The 18,399-nt window shown below is 37.5% G+C and overlaps 1 protein-coding gene across 2 annotated transcripts in view; it reads left to right on the top strand.

Annotated features, from left to right (window-relative positions):
• DNAJC24 (DnaJ heat shock protein family (Hsp40) member C24) overlaps window positions 1-18,399 on the top strand; it is a 49,350-nt gene that overhangs the window by 9,574 nt on the left and 21,377 nt on the right. The window lies entirely within an intron of this gene.

Here is an 18,399-nt window from a genome sequence, read left to right as displayed (position 1 = left end):
TATGTGCCAGCCCTATTCTAGGCATTTAGTAACTAAATATTTTGGAGGGTTGTTTTAAAGATTTAAAAGAGTTTTGCTCATAAAGCATTTAAAACAATGCAAAAATAATATTACAGGGTACACAGGTGAACAATTTTTATGTGCATAGTTATATTTTTACTATAAAGTATTGCATATATAACTTAACATCTGGTTACCAAAAAAAGTAAATAAGAGTATTAATACAATGGGAATATAGTATAAATCTTGAGCATGGTATAAGGATAATTGAAATTTGGGAATCTTTAGTCTATACTACAGACACAAGAGTCACATTCAGACAAAGCAGTGCTTAGCTTTTTTTTTCTTTAACTTTGAAAAATATTTTAAAAACACACTCAGGTCTGCTCTTAGGAAGCATCCATTTTTGTGCTTTGAGGTTAGCACAGTTTTAAATTTTCCTCCATTTGTAAATAGTAGCAAGGCACTATCTTACATAGTGTGGCACTGCTTACATAGTGTGGCAGTAGTACTGAGCACTGCACTGTTTTGTAATGAATAGATGTAATTGTGTTATGTATATATTTTCTTAAAGAAGGCAGGGCACTGTGTCATGTTTCAGAGAAAAAAAATTAACACATGAAATAAATAAAAGATTTAGTACAGAGGGTTAGTTTTAAGCTCTGGAGATACTGTTATCCATCATGTAATACTGCTCTATTTGGAAAACACATTATTTTAAATCGGAAAGAAAAAAAAGTAAATCTCAAGGGGCAGTTAGCTTGATTAGGTTGTTGATTAAATCCATCATGTTTTTGCTCTTTTGTTATCCCTTTACTGTAGACTGTTGAGGTTCGTGGAGTTTGTTATGTTCCTGAGTTGAGTATCTCCATACTTGTTGAGTACTTGAACTATTGCATTGGTGTTGGAGGTAAAATGAAAGAGGGAGATGAAAGACAATGCAGAGGCGGATTCGATAATGGATTGAATATGTCGGGAAGTAGGGAATTGAAAATGAATTGCAATTTTGAACTTAAAGTACAGGAGGCAGGTTATGTTCTTAACAAAGATGAGGAACAGAGGGGGAGGGATTTTTCTGTGGAAAGATGTTTGGTTCATTAAAGGGCAGGCTAAGTGTGATGTGTCTGTGGAAGAGCTGTGTGAAGATGGGAGTGCAGCCAGAACTTGAGAGACGTTGGGGCTAAAAGCCATACATTGGGCATTGCTCCGTAAGATTACCGGGGGGTCGAGGAGGTGGGGATAGAGGACAGAACTTTGGGGCGTGCCTCTTCACTAAGAAACTGAGAAGGAATGGCCAGGGAGTAATAGGAGCCTAACCAGGAGAGGGAGGTGTTACTAAAGTCAAGGAAAAGAGACGGTGTGTCCAACTTTGCAGGTATTGTTAGAGGGACCACAAGGGCTGCTATCTACAATGGAGTCCATTGGATTTAGTAACTGAAAATATTTATAAGCCTGGAGAGCTAAGCAACACAGAAATTGGATAGAAGTACAGCAGTAGGCTTTGTTATAAGACAAGTATAACCACCTGCTACCCTTGGAATCTGTGATTTGATTAACAGCTGAATGTCTTAAAAACTGAAAATTGGGTGTATTAGCTCCCTTGTTTAGCAGAATACACAATCTGAATCAGTGTACTGTTGTCAGTAGAAATGAATGCAAATTATACCAGAAAGGTGGTGGGAGGTGTAAAAGGTGGACTGTGGCACTGTGGAAACCTGGTGTCTTACTGCGCCTCGTTTTTAATAAATGACATAAACTGCCCCCAGTTCTCAAGGAATGTAAAGATAAGATATTTAAGAAGTTTGTTGTAGAATCTAAAAAAAGTAACTGATAGTCACGGAAACAGACAGTAGATTGATCCTTGCCAGAGGCAGTTATGGGAGAGGGGTGGGCGAAACTGGTAAGAGGGGTGGGCAAAACTGGTGAAGGTAGTCAGAGGGTACAAACTTACAGTTACAAGGCAAGTTCTGGGGATGTAACGTACAGCATGGTGATAGTTGACAACACCGTATTGTATACTTGTAAGTCACTAATAGAGTAGATCATAAAAGTTCTTACCATACACACATGGAAAGGGTAACTGAAGTAATGGGTATGTTAACTAATCTTGTTGTAGTCAGTGTGTGTGTGTGTGTGTGTGTGTGTGTGTACTATGAAAAAGACATTTATTGAAGGAGATACAAGAAATATTGTACATAGGACAAGGACGCCTAAGTCCCCTTCAAAGTAGGCACCTTTGGACCTCACACAGTTCTCCCGGAGTCTCTTTCACTTTTCAAAACACTACAAAATCCTTAGAATCACCATCGGCTGCCCCGTTGTATTTTCCTGAATCTCATTGACGGTCTGAAATCTCTTCCCTTTCAAAGGTGCTTTTAGTTTTGGGAAAAGCCAGAAGTAGCAGGGTGCCAAATCTGGGCTGTAGGGGTCTGAGTCACCTGGGTGATTTGATGTTTTGCCAAAAAACTGCACAAGACCTGATTCGTGAGCTGCCAATCACTAGTTAGCCATAGCTGCAGCCATTTTCCTCGCAGTGCATCTCTCTACTGATGAAGAACATTGAAGTAGTACTTCTTACTGATTGTCTGGCCTGGAGGGGCACACTCGTGATGGACAACACCTTCCCAATCAAGAAACACAGTTAACATGGTCTTGATCTTGCTGCGACTTTGCTGCGCGCCACCTTTGGGCATGGAGAACCAGGCAACATCCATTGCGACGACTGGGCCTTCATTTCCAGGTCAAAGCCATGATTATGATTCATCTCTGATCATGACCTTCTTGAGGAAATCTGGTTCATTGGTAGCGGTTTGAATCAAGTCGTTAGCAGGTGCAGCACGATGTTCCTTCTGCTCTGGTAGCAGAAGCCATGGAACAGATTTTGCCACCACACATTTCATGCCAAGATCCTGTGTCAAAATCTCAGACACAGTAGTGTTTGGAATCCCCAGATCAGCTTCTAGTTCTCGCGTTGTCAGTCACCGATCTTTGTTGATTGCAGCTCATACACGTTCAACATTCTCAGGTGTTCTGCTTGTTGCAGGCCTTCCAGAACATGGGTCACACTCAACAGATTCTTGACCATCTTTGAAACATTTGCTCCACACTTTTATTTGTGCTGCACTCATTGCATCATCCCCAAAAGCCTTCTGAGTCATCCAGATAGTTTATGTGGAGGAATGTTCAAGCTTAACGCAAAATTGGATGCAGACTTGCTCTACTTACTCAGTCATTTTGAATGCGACAGCCGCACAGTACACCTGTTCACTCAGCGGTGTTTACTGCCCCCAGTGACTAGTACGGGGAAGTAATCATTGTTCACACATGCGTATTCCAGTCTACTCTTTTTGGCTGCCATGTTACATCAATGTCGCACAAACTGTTCTCTTTATATTAACAATGACTGGACTTTTTCTAGACATGTTATCTATCTATCTATCTATCTATCTATCTATCTATATCTATAGATAGATATAGATAGATAGACATAAATCACTTACACCCCTAACTCACACAATGTTATATGTCCATTATATCTCAATAAAGCTGAGAGAAAAAGATGTTTCATCTCTTATCTTCTTCATTTCTACTAAAATTGTGCTGGACCAACGGTGATTTATCTTAAATCACCTCAACTCCATAGGTCTGAGTTTCATCTATAAAAAAAGCCAGGTCTAGAATTTGTTTCTCATATTTCTTTTCCCCTCTTATTTATGTCTTCACGTATCATCTAGTTGACTCCCAAGTCTAAAACTGACTTTCTGTTTTACCATACTGAAAGTACCTTTCTTTTGGCGATCTAAGGTTGCTTGACACAGTGCATGCATTCCAGACAGAACAAGTAATGTTAATTGAGACTGCTGTGGCAGTCTCTCCCAAGTTTGCCATTGTTTAAGATAAAAAACAATTTCTTTCACAGCCTTGCCTAAAATTCTGTCACTGACCCCTTTTAAAGTTTAGTCCGGGTATAAATGCTTCACAATTTGCTTTTGCAGAAAGTGAAAGAAATATATCTCAAAATGACTTTCTACAATAATGATCTGACTTGTCTAAGCTGATAGAAAATCCATGAAGGGGTGATTAGGGCACTGTTTTATTTATCTCGGAGTCTGGCTTAAAAGAATCAGAATTTCAGAGCCTGCAACTAAAAGAATTAAAGAATGGCAGAACATAAAGGAACCTTTATTGCATAGGACTGTTAGATTAGGTAATGAAATTATCAAGCACTGACAGGTGGAACAAAGATGCACACTAAATATTCAAAATCAAATAATATGGTGAAGTTATAGACCAGAAATCATTTTTAAAACTTGTCTATGGTGACAGAAGCTGATTTGACTTTGGGTGGTGGGCACACAATGCAATATACAGATCATGTATCATAGAAATACATACTTGAAACCTATATAATCGTAATAGACAATGTCACCCCAATAAATTTAATAAAGATAAAATATTAAAAAATAAAATATAAAAAACTTGTGTAAAATAATAAAGCTAAACAATCAAAATGGGGAAGTGAATGTTTTGTTTTAAAATACATTTACAATATTTAGAACTTCCTTATTACTGGGCGTACATTATTTTCAGTAGGCCAAGATAAAAAAACAAAACAGAACAAGACATTTTGCCCAGTGCTTCCCAAAGGAATTAATATCACACTTTTCTTTTAAAGTGTTGGAATTGACTGGAGTGTTGTTCCACTTTTTTCTTTTATCCATATAAAATAGCTATAACTTATGTTTCTTAGGATATACTTCTTGTAGGTATTTTTTCTTTAATTAACCTTATTGAAGTATAATTTATATACAGCAATATGCACTTGTTTTAGTCATTTCACTGATTTTGATTGACTATACTTGTATACCTGTATAACCACCACAATTTCAAAATACATGCCCTGCCTTCTTCCCGAGGCAACCGTGGATCTGCTTTCACTGCCACTATGAATTTCTTTAGTCATTGTTTTAAGCTCTAAATATTTCTGGATGCTTATGTGGCCTTTAGTGAGTTATAATTTTTAAAGAGAAATGAGTTTATTCCTTTGCCTATTCCCAAAGAGTAAACCTTGTATAGCATATTACATAATAAGCTTTCAACAAAAAGGTTATATAAGAAGTCTAGCTAGCACATTTTGGGTATGTTGTAAGTGAATTGCATGATTTAACATGATTTAAAAATGGTAACTATCATTTTCAATGTATTCCTAAAACTGTACCATCTGATATATGAAACACTTTAAAAATTTTCCTTCAAGTTAATAATAGATTTTTGCTTATTAATTGCATTTTTACTCATTAAGGTTATTTGTGTTTTGACTTATTTTTTCTTTATTTTCAAATTAATTTACTCCTAACTGGAATACTTTGTGTTACACATATGTATGCTTGAATTATTTTCTATGTCACAAATTAAATTAATGCTGTTGTGCCCATAATATCTACTAATTAGAGATCAAATAAATTTTTACACTCAGTAATGAAAACTAAAACCTCTTTTCATTCTGTTAGGCTTTTGAAATTTTTAAGTTGAGCATTATCCTTGGTGCAGTGGGTGGGAAGAGATAGCTCAGAAAAGAAGTGTCTCTTTTTTTTTTTCCTGAAGCACCTTAAACTACCCATTACCTTTTAGCTATCTCAAACCCCTTAAAAATACAAAACACAATTCTTACAATCCTTGAAGCTAATCCAAAATATTTTGTTTGTGAATTATACTCTTTAAATTAATTAAATGTATGGATACATATCTATTTGTGAAGAATAAAACAATCTGAGCTTGTGTCCAGTTATCTACTCATCCATTTACTCAACAACTTTTAGGGTTAGTGCCTACAAAATTCTAGGCACTATTCTAGATGCTGTGGATATAACAGAGTTTATTGTTAGGAGGAAGAAAGAGATGGTTAAGTTCTAGTATCCAGTGTAAGAAATGCTATTGTATATACACAAATAAATCCTAAAATGTGGTTTCATAGGAAAGCCTATGTATAGCATAGTGATTAAGAGTCTTGACTTTGTTTCACTCGGCCCTGGTTTTGAATCTCACCTTGCCATTTATAACCTGTGTGACCCAGCAGGAGTGACTTAACCTCTCTGAGCCTCTGTTTCCTTACCTGCAAAAATACAGGTAAAGAATCTTTTTGTTATTCTTTTCTTTTTTTGGTAAAGAGTAAATGAAATAATGAATCTAAAGCATTTAGGCAGTGTCTTACATGTGGTGCCTTATTACAATATATCATGGTCACTAGAAATTATGCATATGATGCAGTTAGAAAGCTATGCAGGGCCGTAACAATTTTACATAAAGATATCAAGCAAAATTATAAGTTTTGAGCAAAAAAAAAAGTTAAAAATGGTAAAATTATATTTTAGATGTGTGCTTTTTATCAGGTGTTTATTGCTTTATTTGTTATACATTTATATATACATATTGCTGTACAGAGTTACATTTATGAAAGTTCAAATACTATACTTAATGAAAAAATTAATGACTTTCAACATTCAGTGGCATATTTTCACATTGCCTTTAGACCTTGACACCTATGAAAACTCATCCTCCTCTTCTGGGGTTATTTGTGTTATACTGGGAAATAGCGCTAATACTGGATTGCCGGAATGGAAGACCTAGGTTGCACAGCAAGTTTTGCTATAAAGGACGAAGGTCAGTAAGTGTGGGAACATATCCTACCCACACCGGATGTGGCTTCTCACCCTGATGTAACAGAATGGGTCTCTCTGCCCAGCTAAGCATTAGACTCAGTTTTAGCTTCCACCTCTATTCCAATATCCTTTCTTCCTCTAGTCAGCCCCTCTCCTATGTGTGCGACCACCTTCAGCCATTTGGGGTTGTCCAAATGAAAGTTCATTTCCAGGATACTTGCTAGAATAGGTGAAATACCCTTCAAGCAAAAGTGTCTTCCATTCTTTGTCCTTGATTATCTGGTTTTTCTTCAGTTTTGGCCTGGAATTCGTTACTGTCTTGTCAACTTTTTGGTGCTTTCAAGAGTTTTTTGAAAAATATTTTATTGAGGTTTGTTAGTTGTTTTCAGTGAGAAGGTTAGTTTGAATAACCTACCATCACCACTGTTGGAAACTAGAAGTTCCCTTCCTTTTTGCCCCCAGTTCTTTCTAGTCAACAGAAGGAAGTCCTCTTTACATTTAGGTACAACTCAATAACTCCTTCCTGAAGTTTCCCTTATATCTAGTCGAAACACGGTCTCCCATTATGTGTTCCATTGATATATGGTATTCCCTCACTTATCGCGGGTATTATGTTCCAGAACCCCCAACGAAATAGGAACCGTACATTTATTCTACACTCTTAAACCTACGTAACTTTAACAACATACGTATACAGTACCACAAAATCCTGCTATATAGCGAAAAATCCACAATAAATAATTAAATATAATATTTTTTAAAATCCCGCAATACAGTGAGCCGCGATAAGTGAACCGCAATGTAGAGAGGGACTACTGTACTGTAATTCCGTTATCCCACTGACCATACCTGCCTTTTCTGTGATTGCTTATGCCAAAGGCTGCCTCTCAGTTAGAAGCCAAGTCCTTGAAGGCACGGATTCTGCCTCGGTTATTCTTCTGTCCTTGGCAGCACCATCTTTGTGTACTTCATATAATAGACTCTCGGTGCCTGCTTTGGTTGCGATGCTCTGGATTTTGCTGAAAAGGAATAGACGGGTTAAGAAGGAAGTTGGGTCCTGTTATTTCGGCCTCTGTATGTGGGTTGCAGTACTGTCCTCCCTCTTATGTCACTCCTTACATGGCCCATGTGAACTAGCGAGTAAAGAGAGCTGCCGCGTGTGAAGTGATGGGACCTGTGGTGACTTTGAGCCCTTCCCATTAGCTTACCGCCTCACCCAGGAAAATGTCTTTCTAATCGTTCTTTGGCCTTGGTTACTGTAGCTGTCTCTCCTTTCTCTCCTCGTCAAGCATTGCTTGGCTACCATCCATGTGCTTCTCAGCCCACTCTGCTTCACCACTGCCGTTCTCCTAAACAGTGCCTACCAAAGTGGCTGGTGGCCCCTACTTTCCACATTCAGTGGATTTAATGTGAGATTTCCCGCTGTCATGGATGTTCCATCTTCCTTGCAGCTCCTTCCTTCTTGGGCATCTGTGGAACCTGTTTCCTGATTATCTTGTGGCTCAATGCTCTATTTTCTTTTCTAGCATTTTCCCCTCTATCTGATATAAATGTTACTGTCCTTCAGAGTTTTAGCTTTGTCTTTCTTCACTTGTCATCAAATCAGAGACATAATATGTGGCTCTGGTGCTTTGGAGACCTGTTAATCTCTCAGTCATTTGTAAAATTGTGTATCTCCCTTACTGTAGCTTTTATCATAATCTTGGAGAAGTTGATAACTCAAAAAAGTTGAAAAGGACAGCTTTCTGTATATTCCTGTAGTTTCGTGTGCTTCATAGATGACTCCCAAATTCATGTCCCCACCTCTCCACCTTTCTTCTGGTGGGACTGCTTCCTGCCTTCGATCCTCAGTGCCCCTAGCTTAGTTCCTCAGGAGTGCTGCAGTAGTGCGGTGGTCTTCCCATCACCAGCCCCCCGACCTGTCCTCCCTGCGCATTCCATCCCACATCAGGTTACATTCTTGATGTCGTTGGGATGAAATATGATTATGTCTCCATCATGCAAGTCATGTGGAGTTATAAGTAGGGAACAGGCCATGTTTCTTAACATACTTAAAAGTTTCTTTCCAGTTGGAGCCTAGTCTTGCTTTTCAACTTCATCTTTTATTGCTTTTCCTACCTAACTGTTCTTTTACTCATTCCCAGTCTAGCTTGCATTTCTGCCACTCATTACTCTTAGTTGTCCATCTTAGCGCTCTCCTGTCTTGGATTTTTCATTCCTCACTGCCTAGAATGCCTTTCTCCTCCCACTCTTCCACAGCTCATGTACAGGCTGGTTCCTCTTCCTCCTTCAAAATCCAGTCATCACCTTTATTATGAAACCCTCCCTAATTTGTCCTAACAACTTTTTCATGCTCTCATCTTTTCTTGCCACCCCATCCTTCCCACTGTATTATAATTAATTGTTCCTATGTCTGATCTCCCCCACGAGACTGAGACCCTCAAGGCTAGCAGTACTGTCTTATTCATCACTGGGTGCTCATTGGCTAGCCCAGTATGACTTGTCGTGAAATAGATAAACACTTTTTGCTGCCAGTCTCGCACGTGGGTTATCTTTTCTCTCAGTCAGAAAACTTAAAAAATGTTCAAACATATTTTCTACATCAGGTTTCAGCTGTTAGCCGTTGCATAAAACGAAACATAAGGTGTTGACTTCTACTTAGGCAATATTTTCCTAAGCATTAGGTGGCAGTAGTGTGTTGTACTTGACTTTACCTTTGTAATTTGTTTTTTTTTTTTTTTTCCAGCTTTCATCATCTTAATGTGGTGTCAGAGTGTAAATATACAATTGTAGTCTTTTTATACCTAACTTTTTGTAACATGATCTTGTTTAAGCTAGTGGGCATCTTACAGAAAAGCAAACAAAACACAACCACGGACAGCACCAGTCAGTGTGGGGCTCTCCCTTGCCTCCCCAAACTGTGTTCAGGTTCATTAGAGAATTAGTCCCGCACCGTCTTATCAGCACTTCCTCAGCAACTGTTTAATGGCTGCTTCATAATAACAGTGATTTTCAATAAGGAAAGCCAAAAATTATCAAAGAGGATATGTGTTCTCACAGCATCCTAAGAAGCTTCGTCCTTAGGCCTTTATCTCAAAAATAGTATACCAAGTTCACTGCTTTCTAACTACAGGTATTAAATGCTTTATATGGTATTCCGTTTCTGTCAGTGTTAAGGTCACTTCTCTGGTCTATTGTTTCATTTTAGATGAATTTCCCTCATCATGGTAGTTAGAATTAAGAAAAATTGCCATCACCTCTCCAGCCTGATGCATTTAATCCCACCATTAATTTTTGAGCACTTATATATGAAAATCCCAATGCTTTCAGTATAAATTTCATTCCCATTGTAGTTTTCTATAGTTTATTAATTCAATAGCAGTTACATTTTTATTAGAGGAATATGTGTGCCTTTTAGGTTGACAGGGACATTTCTGCAAATAAAAGAAGTAGACAACATTCAGAGGAAACAGTATTAGTATTGATACAAATATGAAATAAGTACAGTAAGTCTGGGACATTCTCATGTCTTCTTTCTCTTCTCAGGGATAAAGCACTTGGGGGAATTTAAAGCCAGGGTACTAGGATCATTAATGTGGCAGAAGGATCAATTAATAAAGAAAGAGCATGAAAGTGTTGACAGAATACACTACCTAATTAGTACCTGATGGCCTTGATGGCCACAGAGCAGACCTCAGAGTTGCTGCATGAGAGCAGCCCTGTAGGATCTGTAGGTGTACATCACCACCCGGGGTCAGCAGGGATAACGTGACATTGCTGTCAGTTTCTTAAGTCTTTAATTATGCAAAGCCACGTCTTCCCTGACCTCAGAGGGGAGGCGAAGTTAGCCAGTGCATTGCTGCTGATTATCACTGAGGGATAGCGAGGCAGCGTCAGTCTTGGAATTCTCTGTATAATTCATGGTGAGTATGTCATCAAAGACTTGTTTGATATGATTCAGGGGTAGGAGAGGAGGCTAAATTTACCCTTAAATTGGATATCAGGTAAACCATTGCTTAAGGTTTAATTTTTTTATCATATTTTATGTACAGTCAAAGAAGCAGAGGTTGTGCTACGCTCGCATATAGTCAACAACAAAAAGCACGTGACTAGCAGAAGGAATGGGTGCAGGATCATGTTTCAGAGTTAGTAAATGTCACAGTTCAAAGTATAGTACAGAGGTTGGTCTTGGTTTTGAAAGGTTTTGCCATGGGTTGGGTTACTCAGCCACATATCATTCTGCTTCTTATATCTCTTCATTTCTGTGAGTCCAATCCATAATCTACCTCTGTGTTATTTGATAAAGATTGATACCTACTGAAGGCTTTATTTGCCTTCAGTGTTTTCCAGTCTCTTTCCTCGCTTTTCTTTACCCTTCCTTTCCTCTCCCTATTCCTCCTGTTCCTCTTCTGTTCTCCCCTCCCTTCTCCTACAGTCTCCTGTTTCTCCACCATCCTCTTGCCCCCTTTCTGTCTTCTCCCAGCCTCCTACTTCCTCCTTCCTTCTTCCTCTTCTTTTTCTCTTCCTTTTTTCCTTTTTCCTTGGAATATGACTGCAAATTATTATTCATTAGATATCCCAATTAAAACTTCTGAGCTGGAGAATGAAGGGGTTGTAAGTTCAAGCAGGTGCATTTGGAAGCAGGTGGATGGACTAGAGAGCTGCTAGAAGATGAATGCTGGAGACGAGGGAAGAGCTCCTGTTGGTTTGAACTGGATTTGGCATTGGGAATGGAAAGAATATGATGCAGGTAGATTCTGCAAAATCTGGTGATTAACAGAATGAAGGAAAGAGAAGTTAACCTGATATTGTAGTCCGGATTATTAAGAAATGTATTTATTTTTTCTCTCACTACATTCGTTTGTTCAGCATTTATTGAGCATGGTGGTGATTTTACTAGAATAAGGAATTCAGCATGAGGAAGAACTAATTGTAGAGTTTGAATGATATTGGATTTTGGGCATGTTGAACATGAAGTGCTGATATAGCTTTTGGAAGGTATTTTGAAATTTGATTCTAGAACTCAAGACAATTTGAAGCTAGAGATAGAGAGCTAATATCCTGTTAATGGTACTAAATTCATCTATTAATACATAGAGATAACCCAAAGTGCTTTTTTCCTCTTTGGTAGATGAAATAATATCAGCATAACAATTTGGGAATTTGTATTTAATCATATTAGCCCAGAGTCCTTTTCATAGTTGATTGTTACTTCCTATTTGTAGTCATTAATTTATAAATCAAAACAGTATAATCACAGATGTGTAGTAAAGGATTAATGTATGACTTTACTAACTTTTTGTTTGAAGATTTAAGTAGGGGGCTACTGGTAAATAAAGCAATATTTCCTTTAAAAAAAGTATGTAAGAAGGCATGAGAGCAAATGAACCTCTGTTCAGATGATCTGAAATACTACTTTATTGTGTAGTGAGTAGTTCACCATAAAACTGTCTTATGTACTTACTTTAAAGAATACCATTCCATTTCAATTTTATATGTTGCTGAGCCAATAGAAAGGGCCTCATTGAGAACTAATGAATATATAAATTTTCACTAAAAAGTTTTAAAAATTGTTAGAATTTTTGTACTGCCTATGCTCTCTTCACAGTTATTTCACTTAGCATAATGCTTTCCAGGTCCATCCTTTGTGAAGTGTCTATTCAAGTTTTTTCCCCCCTGATTATTAATTAGCATATCTTCCTATCATCAATTTATAGGATTTTAAATATATACATCCTGGATACAAGTCCTTTGTTAGATATATAATTAATAGTTTTTCCCAAGTCTGTGGCTAACTTATTTTTCTTAATAGTGTCTTTGATGGGCAGAAAGTTTTAACACTTGATGAAGTTCAATTTATCAATTTTGTCGTCTATCAAAGCAATCTCTGCCTACCCCAAGGGGCAAAGATGGTCTTTGTTTCCTTCTAGAAGCTTTATGGTTCTGTGTTTTACATTTATGTCTTATGATTCAGCTTGAATTAATTTCTGTACAGTCATGTGCCACTTAATGACCACGGGTATGTTCTAAGAAATGTGTTGTTAGATGATTTTGTTGTTGTGTGAACAGTGTGGAGTGTACTTACCCAGACCTAATGATGCAGCCTACTACATACCTAGGCTGTATGGTATACCACCATTGTACCTGCAGTCTGTCATTGACCAAAACGTTATGTAGCATATGACTGTATATGGAATGAGATAGGGATTGAGGTTAATTTTTTTCTCCATGTGGACTATCAAGACCATTTGTCATAGATTCTTCTTTCCATATTGAATTGCCTTGATGCCTTATATAAAAATGAATTGAGCATGGACTTCCAGTCAAAATGGAGGCTCAGGTAAACACGCTTCGCCGCCTCGCGTAACCACAAAAAGATTTACAACTAAATTTCAAAACAACACCCAGAACTGTCAGGAAATCAAACTGTATGGAAGTCCAACAACCAACAATTTAGAGAAGCCACATTCATCCAGACGGGAAGGAGGCAGAGACACAGAAATGGGACACAGAAGTGAGGAGACACAGTGTGGCACGGAGAGGAAAGTCAGTGGCAGGACTGGCATGGGCAGTCCCACATTTGCTTGTGGTGGATAAAAACCTGGAGGGATACCTTGGGAGTGAGCGATCCCAGCCCCAGCCCTGACCATACAGCCCAGGGTTCCAGCATCAGGAAAATAAATCCCAATAACTTCTGGCTGTAAAAAATAGTGCAGAAACTGTTGGATTATCAGGAAACTGTTTAAATTGCCTTCACAGTCTTAAAACGTACACAAACCTATCCATTCTGGGATTCAACACCAGGGCAACAGCTGGAAGGGCACCAGTCACATATGGGAAGGGGATGAAGTGACTGGAAATGGGGGGAGTGCCAGGCAAACTCCCAAAAGCCAGGCAATAGCACAGTCCCCTCCTCATGTCATCCCCCCACATAGAGCCACAAAGTGGTGAAGCGGGTTGCCACACCCTGGCTATTACCTAAGGCTCTACCCCACACAATTTATAGGTGCCTTTTACAGGGAGTCAAAGCACCTCCACCCAATACACAGAAGCAAATCCAGGGAGGCTGCCAGATTGAGAAGGCAAAGAAATATGGCCCAAATGAAAGGACTGATCAAAACTGCAGAAAAAGAACTAAGTGAAACAGATAGCCAACCTATCAGATACAGAGTTAGAAACACTTGTAATCAGGATGCTCAAAGAACTCATTTGAGTATGGCAACAACATAAAGGAAGAAATGAAGGTTACACTGAGTGAAATAAAGAAAAACCTACAGGGAACCAACAGTGAAGGGGAGGAAGCCAGGATTTAAATCAATGATTTGGAACATAAGGAAGAAATAAATATTCAACCAGAACAGAAAGAAGAAACAAGAATTCAAAAAAACAAGGGTTGTATAAGAAGACTCTTGGACATCTCCAAACGTGCCAACATCCGAATCAGAAGGATGCCAGAAGGAGAAGAAAAGCAAGAAATTGAAAACTTATTTGAAAAAATAATGAAAGAAAATTTCCCTAATTTGACAAAGGAAATAGGGTTACAGGTCCAGGAAGCACAGAGAATCCTGAACAAGTTGGACCCAAAAAGGACTTTACCAAGACACATCATAATTAAAATGCCAAAGGCTAAAGATAAAGAGAGAATCTTAAAAGCAGCAAGAGAAGAGCAGAGTTACCTACAAAGGGGTTCCCATAAGACTATCAGGAAGAAGGGACTGGCAAGAAGTATTCAAAGTGATGAAAAACAAGGACCTACAGGCCTAGATTATTCTATCCAGCAAAGATATCATTTAGAATGGAAGGGAAGATAAAGTGCTTCCCAGACAAGGTAAAGCTAAAGGAGCTCATCATCACCAAGCCATTATTACATGAAATGTTAAAGGGACTTAACTTAAGAAAAAGATCAAAACTATGAACGATAAAAGGGCAACAAATTCACAATTATCAACAGCCGAATCTTAAAAAAAAAAAAAAGCAAACAACCAGAACAAGAACAGAAGCATAGATATGGAGATCATTTGGAGGGTTATCAGCTGGGGTGGAGAAGGGGGAGAATGGGGGGGGGGTGCAGGGATTAAAAAGCATAATTGGTAGGTACAAAATAGACAGGGGGATATTAAGAATTGTATAGGAAATGGAGAAGCCAAATTATATGCATGACCCATGGACATGAATTAGGGGGGGGTTGATGGAGGGAAGGGGGGTACTGGGGGGAGGGCTGCAAAGGGGGAAAATTGGATCAACTGTGATAACATCAATAGAATAAACTTAAAAAATGAATTGACCACACACACACACACACACACACACACACAGAGTCTATTTCAAGACTCTTTATTCTGTTCCACTTACCTATTTGTATATATGTCAGTACTGTCTTGATTACTGTAGTTTTAATAAGTCTTGAAATAGGTAATGGAAGTTCTTTAACTTTTTTATTTTGCAATACTTTTTCCCTTATTCTAGATTTGTATAAATACTGTAATCATCTTGTTTTGCTTCAAAGAAGTTCACTGGAATTTTGTTAGTAGCATCAAATTTATGTATCAGGGTTGGGAAAGTTGACATGATCTTCCATCCATGAACATATTATTTCTTTACATTTGTTTAGGTCTTCTCTGATTTCCCTGGGTGGTGGTTTGTAGTTTTCAGTGTCAGTCTATCTTGTTTATTTCAAAGTATTTCCCTGTTTGTTTTTTTCCTATTGTCACTGGTAAGTTCTCAAACTTTCATTTCCATTGTTGCAAGATTTGCTGATTTCTTCATTTTGAGTTATTTGCTTCTAAGTGACAACATTTTTCCAATTCCTAAAATACATTTCAGTTTAGTACTGAAAACAAATAGAAGTTAGTTAAAATAAATGAACTTGCAGCGTTGATTTTAGTACATACCTATTCTGTTAAGACTGTCGGTATTTTCTCTATTTGATTGGTGAGTGTTTTTCTCAATACTCTGTGTATGATTTTCAGCACTTTTCTAGCATAAGGAAGTCTATGCTAGCTTTTTGTCACTGTTACTAGAACACAGGATGCTTTAGATTTTATATTTCATTTGATCCATGAATGAATGAAGTAGGAATAGCTTTGGGCTGTTAATGGTGGGAGGGCTTGGTTAGTGGGGATCAAAGAAAAAGAAGGGCAGAGAGTGAAATAAGCCTTGACAACAAGAGGACAGTGAGTTTGGTCTTGTTCAAGTAACAATGAACAAGACTCCCTCCCATTGGAGGGCTCAGGTATAGAAACAGCAGGACAGAAATTAACATTTATTTTGGTATCAGAAAGTCTTAAAACCAAGTTTCAGAGGTTTGGTTTCTCATGTCCAATAAGCAGTCACTGCAGATTTCAAAGTTAATATGTATAATGATGATATCATTTTATTAATGGACCTTGTAAGTTAAACATCTGAATATGTTGCAGTGTCTGTTGTATTCCCGTTTTAAACCACAGACGTCTTTAAACTGCTGAAATAAATGATCATAAACTCAGTGGCTTAAAGCAAGAGATTTATTCTTTCACGATTCTGGAGGCTAGAAGTTCAAAATCAGTATAACTGGGCTGAAAGCAAGGTGTTGGCTGGGCTGCACTTCCTCTAGAAGCTCCAGAGGGGAGCCCCTTTCTTGTCTCTTCCAGCTTCTAGTGGCTGCCAGTGTTCCTTGGCTTGTGGCCTGATTACTCCAGTTTTTAAGGCCAGTATTTCAAATCTCTCTCTGCATAGTCTCCTATCACCTTCTCTGTGAGCCAAATCTCCTTCTGCCTCTTGTAATAATACTTTGTATTTATCCCACAAAGGTAATTTTTCTATTTTCAGTTATTTAATCATATCTACAAAGACCTTTCTTCCAAATAAGGTAACATTTACAGGTACCAGGAATTAGGACCTAATATTTGGGGGGCTATTTTAAGTCTACCACAGAATGTTTTGTTGTTGGTTTTCAGACCTTCATTTTGTTTTTGAACTTGCTGTCAAAACAGATTGGACTGAGGCTTTTAGCACCCCAAAATAACATACTTATTTTCTTGCTATAACTACCACTTTTTCATTGAACGCTATATCATGGAATAAGATATATTGCTTTCGAGTAGCACAACAGAATTGACCTAAAAGCCTCAGATGATGAGTTACTTAATTAAAATAATAGTCAGGAGAATACCAAATCAGTGAAAGAGATTGATTGAATTGTGCTTTGACTCTCATGGAACTGCTATATGCCTTAATAATATTTAATGATAGCTTTTCATTTGGGGCCGCCTTGGTTTTGTAGGGCTTCCTTGGCCAGGGTGGTGTGTGATCAGGCCCAGTCTGTCCTATTTTTGTACCAAGAAGACCTTCTATAGGGGCCTATAGACATTACCTGTAGATACTCTTGCTTAGTCTGTACTTCTACTCTATAGCTAGTAGTTTAGAATGATTTCTCTGGGGTCTTACTCAGTGCTTGTGACATAGTGATATTAGTTTTCACATATAAGTGTATCTTAATGTATATAGTGGCCTATATGAGCATTTGGATTCATAGCAAGTGTGCTACACAGATCTTCATATGGTGTTAGAGGAATGGGTTGTCTGGATAAAGTTAATGTAGCCAACTATTTTGACTTTAGGATATTACTTAAATATCGTGGCCAAAGATCACAACTGCTTTTGCCCTGCTAGTTGAGGACATCAGCAGTGTGAAGAAGTTCATCATGAAGACAAATTCACTGTCAAAGCCAATAGTCGACATTAGGATTAAAAACTTACTTACTTTCTGAATTCTGCATTGACAATTGAAGTCATTTGACTTAATGTTACTTGCCACAACTTACTGTGGGCTTTGACTTTAGCAACTTGTATAACAACTGCCAAGGTACTTATAAATTTTTCCTGTTCTTTTAATGTCTGTAAAGCAATCAGTGAAAGAATTTAAATGATTATATCATTAATTGAATAGTATGTTAACTAACCATATTAGTGTCGTGAAATGTGAATATGTCCACTTGTTTTATTATAAAAATATTTTTAAAAGAGTAAGTAAAAACTAAAGGGAAAAAAACTGTCATTCAAAGGAAATTCCAAAGATAACTTCTAATATTAAAATTTGTTCTGTAATATATTAGATAAATCACTTAAGAGTAATTGCTGGTTGAACATTCTGGATAAATACTATCGAGTAATTCCTTATTTACTTGAAAGCAAAAGATTACATATCTCAATATCTGCTAGTTATTCCCAGATTATTTATGTGAAATGTCTCTAAATTTATATAATCTTCCCTTGTTTGTTGAGAGACACTGAAAATCAAGTGACATATTTATTCTTTCAGAAGAACTAATAGTAAAAAGGGAAGGGAGAAAAAAGGAAAAAAGGGAATAACATAAGTGAGGTATCCAGTAAGCCACATTTACATTATCATTTGAGAATTGAATTGACATAAAACTTTGTTTTTGACCAAATAGTGTACAGAAATTACTGCATATTGAAAACATTCTTAAAATTTTCTTAGGCTTAGTAAACACATGTAAGAAAGACTCGTGAATTAATTCATACTCATATGTTTGAGTTCTTTCAAGTTATTGCTTATAAATCTGTTCTAGAGTAACCATTTTTCAATAAAAATTTATATGTGGTGATTTGTAACTTGAAAATCTTCAGGGCTGAGCTAGAAGATGAAAAGTGTTTTATTTTAAAGTATGATTGTGCAATTTAACTTCATAAGAAAAAGCTAGTATTCAATTCATGATGCTGTCTGTCGCCACGCACTGAA

The sequence above is a fragment of the Furipterus horrens genome, unplaced genomic scaffold, assembly GCF_987537825.1.
Source record: "Furipterus horrens unplaced genomic scaffold, mFurHor1.1.pri manual_scaffold_2, whole genome shotgun sequence".
Classification (NCBI taxonomy): Eukaryota; Metazoa; Chordata; class Mammalia; order Chiroptera; family Furipteridae; genus Furipterus; species Furipterus horrens.
Note: the sequence above shows the minus strand (reverse complement) of the source record. Positions and strands in the feature narration are given on the sequence as shown.